Here is a 5,576-nt window from a genome sequence, read left to right on the forward strand (position 1 = left end):
AAAAGCTTTGTGGCCTGATATTTCCACAATGGACTTTGAAATGTTTGAAACATCACCTGTAATTGAGAAAATTGTATATCTGAGCAGTTCGATGAGAGCCTTTAGGTGATGAAGAGGACATAAGTTATTTAATTGCGAAGCAGAGAAGATGACTATCCATCGACACTCCGTAGAGATATACCGGGAAGAGGGTAAATCCTTGCAGCTAAACATAGACTCCTGAGGAAAAGGAGCAATATGAAAATAAGAACCATATCAGGGGAAAATCCGAAGAAAGTATTTTGTCTCTGCCGTGAGTTCAGACATTATGAGAAGATATTAACTTCTGTAAGCGGGTGTTGAATTGAGTGTGATTCAAATTATCTGATAAAGTATTGCAATACTTTTAGACTATCGAGAATAGACTACAGCAAACTACAAAAAATCCATTCATTAGATACTTTCTTTAAAAAAAAAACTGACACAAATACTTATTACTTCTGTAGTTTCAGCTTTTTCAATAAGATCCAGATGATTTTCTTTCAGACGAAAGAATTTGTGCTTAAAGCTTCGAAGTGGTGTCTATTCTTCTTCTCCCTCCCAACACTCTGCTGTCCTTCACTTTGAATAAGCAACTTGCCAAACGCAAGCAAGAAATTGTGTCTTTTTCTTAATTGTTAATTTGTAACCTTTTACTTCGAATTTTAATTTGCTTATTTGGACGCACGAAAGTTATGTTGAATTATTTCCTTTTCACTACATATCACACAGATTGAAACTTACTATATGAGTATAACTGAATTTGTAATTCGTTACGTGCAACAGAAGCAGTATTAGCTTAAAATAGCAATCTGTGTATCATATTCAATGTCGGTAGATCACGGAAAGCCAAATTAACTGCGGCATTCGTCATGAAATAATACGCCATATAAACCTACAGATTTTTTTTTTAAATGATACTTACCATGAAATAATATCTATTTATTTTGTAAATGTTTACTATATCTGTTAGACTTTATGTCTTATTTTTTTGTTGGTTTCAGTCATTTGACTGCAGCCATGCTGGAGCACCGCTTTTAGTCGAACAAATCAACCCCAGGACTTATTCTTTGTAAGCTTGTACTTATTCTATCGGTGTCTTTTGCCGAACCGCTAATTTACAGGGACGTAACCACATCAATATCGGTTGTCAAGCGATGGCAGGGGGACAAACACAGACACATAAACATATATGTGAGCTTCTTTCAGTTTCCGTCTACTAAATCCACTCACAAGACTTTGGTCTACCCGAGGCTATAATAGAAGACCCTTGCCCAAGGTTTCACGCAGTGGGACTGAACCCGGAACCATGTGGTTGGGAAGCATTGGTTTTTTTCAACATTTATTCAAAACAGAGTCTATGTTTAAAACACATTGAAGACCGTGAGATTATACTTGCTCTGGTTCTTTCCAGGATTTTTTTCTTATACTCTTTTAGCCGTTGCATCGTTTATATTAAGCAGTTTCTCCGGAATCTTTTGAACTTTTTTCTGTCTTGAAGTTGGTTTAAATACATTAATTTTAATTTCCAGGAAAGTCAACTTCAGTTCAGTCTCAAATATATTTTAGAAAATATAAAAAAATAATTTCAACTTTGAGGCGTAGGAGTGGCTGTGTGGTAAGTAGCTTGCTTACGAACCATATGGCTTCGGGTTCAGTCCCACTGCGTGGCACCTTGGGCAAGTGTCTTCCACTATAGCCTCGGGCCGACCAAAGCCTTGTGAGTGGATTTGGTAGACGGAAAATGAAAGAAGCCCGTCGTATCTCTCTCTCACTCTCCCCTCTCTCTCCCTCCCCTCTCTCTCTCTCTCTCTCTCTCTCTCTCTCTCTCTATATATATATATATATATATATATATATATATATATGTATGTGTGTTTATGTGTCTGTGTTTGTCCCCCACCACCATCGCTTGACAAACGATGCTGGTGTGTTTACGTCTCCGTCACTTAGAGACCGATAGGCTTACAAAGAATAAGTCCTGGGGTCGATTTGCTCGACTAAAGGCGGTGCTCCAGCATGGCCGCAATCAAATGACTGAAACAAGTAAAAGAGTAAAAGAATTTAGGGTGAAGCCTACTTCAAATTCGAAAAACTGCAATGGAAACACAGTGAAAGGAAAATAAAAACCAGAAGGGATACGACGAAGCTGTGTTTGTATATAATTAAGTCCTTCGCTTATCTTGGGTGCATAAGCCATTAACTACTGTTCTTCACTGATATTGACTCTAGGCTCTTTTCTGCTTCTCTTCAGGTGGATCCCTGAATCTTCCCTTGCAGCTCCCTTTCAGATTTTGCTGCACCACATCATTTGTTTCCCTGGAGGGAAAGCCTTCCTCTCTCAGATCTTATTTACTTTGAACTGTCACCAATGCTTCTGTAACTTTGCCCTTTTTCCAGGTAGGGCTCTACGCAAACCCATTTTACATCTGGGAAGAAGTGGTCTATATTAGTTGGCCTCTATCCTTTGACCTGTCCAGCATAGGAGCTCCTACCAGGAGCTTGCACTCCGCTGGTGCAGCTCTCAGGGCCAGTGAGTCACCACGCCATAACAAGGATTGAACCTTGTAGGGGTGGGGTGGATGCTTGTATTTACATAAAGTAAAAAACAAAAAAAAAAGGAATCCACCAAAGCTACAACTGTGCTTAAGTCAATCTATGAAAATGACTACCGTGTAAATTGAGAATTGGGACAACTGTACACACACACATAACACTCACATACACGCGCAAGACGCACGCACGCATATAGACACACATATATCACCAACCATAATCCTTTTCACCCATTGGTCACCAATAATAATCGTCGATGATGAAACGCTCTTTCGTTAAATCATTATCACTCATCATTCAACATTGCCATCAATTTTCGTTATCATATTAGTGAAACATATATATATATGCGTGGTTGTGTGGTAAGAAGATTGCTTCCCAACCACATGATTCTGGGTTCAGCATCACTGCATGGCATCTTGGGCAAGTGTCTCCTACTATAGCCTCGGGCCGACCAAAGCCTTGAATTTGGTAAACGGAAAGAAGTCCCTCGTGTGTGTATGTGTGTGTGTGTGTGTGTGTGTGTGTGTGCGTGTATGTGTGTGTGCGTGTGTGCGTGTGCGCGTGTGTGTGCGTGTGCGAGCGCGCCAGTGCCACCGCCAGCACCAGTACCACCACCACCACTGCTTGACAATCAGTGTTTGTATGTTTACATTCCAGTAACTTAGTGGTTCGGCAAAAGAGAGATACAATAATTACTCATTTACTCTTTTACTTCTTTCAGTCATTTGACCGCGGCCATGCTGGAACACCACTTTTATAGTCGTGAAAATCGACCCCAGAGCTTATTCTTTGTAAGCCTAGTACTTATTCCATCGGCCTCTTTTGCCGAACCGCTAAGTTACGGGGACGCAAACAAGCCAGCATCGGTTGTCAAGCGATACTGGGGAGACAAACAGACACACACACAAACATATACACACACATACATACATACACACACACATATATATATATATATATATATATATATATATATATATATATATATATATATATATATATATATATATATAGGTAAATTGAAATTTAGAGGTAATACTTGACAAGCTGGAATACACAGGTATATATATATATATATATATATATATATATATATATATATATATATATATATATATATATACATATACATATATACGACGGGCTTCTTCCAGTTTCCGTCTACCAAATCCACTCACAAGGCTTTGGTCGGCCCGAGGCTTTGATAGAAGACACTTGCCCAAGCTGCCACGCAGTCATTAACAATCATCATCAGGAAAGATTAATTATATATGATTTATAAAATGGATTTTTTTTCATGTTCTTGCATTCAGACCGTTGTTGTTTCAGCGAAGCGAAAATTCGCTAGGAAGACTATTTCATCTGATGACGCTTAATGAATATTCATTTTGCTTTCTCCTCCCCCCACCACTCTCTCTCTCCGTTTTTTTCCCTCTTACCCACCTTCTGTCGAAAGGGCTCGAAACGCCAAACACTTTTTTCCATTCTTACCGAGCGTCGAGCCAATACACCTGCTGGTTGTTCCCTCACCTGCTTTTGTCTTTTGTTTTCCGTACAATTGAACAATGTGTGTGTGCGTGTGTGTGTGTGAGAGAGAGAGTGTTTGTGTGTATGTGTGTGTATCTTTTATCTTTTACTTGTTTCAGTCATTAGACTGCGGTCATGCTGGAGCACCGCCTTCAAGAATTTACTGCCGAATGTATCAACTCCAATACTTTCTTATACGTATAAATATGTGTATGTGTGTAGATAGATAAAGAGATAGATAGATAGATAGATAGATAGATAGATAGATAGATAGATAGATAGAAAATGTTTATATATATATATATATATATATATATATATATATATATATATATATATATATATAGGTAAGCAGAGTTAGCAGTTATAGCAACCGTCTAAGGGATAAAAGTATCCATATTTACTATCGGTATCAATTACCTGTGCTATCCCTAGGCATGAGTATGTAGGCACACTATGCTCATATATATATATATATATATATATATATATAACCTCGTGGGCATCGGTGCCATTTTCCTCTTCCTCCGTTTTTCCATTCTCCGCACTTTCTGTCTTTCCGACGAAGGGCTCCGCCCGAAACGTCATACTCTCTCTCCTTCCTTTCCCGAGCGTCCAATAACACTATCCGTATCACGTCCTCATTTTGTTGTTTTTTGTTATTGTTTTTTGTGTTTTTTTAACTATATATATACACACACACATATATATATATATATATATATATATATATATATATATATATATATATATATATATATATATATATATATATATGTATGTATATATATATATATATATATATATATATATATATATATATATATATATGGCACTAGCATCCCTTAGTCGTCATGCGTAAAATAAGTTAAATAAATACATATAAAAGTTTCCCCACGAAACTTGAGGTACCTGAGTAAGTTGTAGATTATTTCCCGTTGCAAACCAATAATACGTGTGTGGATGTTTGTGTGCGCGTGCATGTGTGCGCGTGCATGTGTGCGCGTGCATGTGTGCGCGTGCGCGTGTGTGCATTTTGGAAGGAGACAGAGAGGGAGAGAGGGGGCAGACTGAGAGAGAGAGAAGAAAGGAAGGAAGAAAGGAAGGAAGGAAGAGAAAAAGGTGGGAAGGAAGGAAATGCAGATAGCTTCACCTCTTAGATATTATCCTGGTGCCTGAGTTACACAAGGAAATCATCGTCTTCATTTTGATCACCGTTTTATCCTCATCATCATCACCACCATCCCCACTACTATCACCATCATCATCATCATCATCATCATCGTCACCATCATCATTTTTAGTATTATCATTAACATGTGTGTATATAAGATAAATGGAGACGGGGCGGGGGGGGAGGGTTGTGTCGTGGAATTCAATCCGTGTCTTTTTTCAAAGCAAGAGAAATGGGGTATCTTAAGATAATGTTTCTCAGCTGAATGCAAAATACATACACACCGCGTGTGTGGGAG

This window comes from Octopus bimaculoides, chromosome 2, assembly GCF_046866305.1.
Source record: "Octopus bimaculoides isolate indiv1 chromosome 2, ASM4686630v1, whole genome shotgun sequence".
In the NCBI taxonomy this organism is placed as follows: Eukaryota; Metazoa; Mollusca; class Cephalopoda; order Octopoda; family Octopodidae; genus Octopus; species Octopus bimaculoides.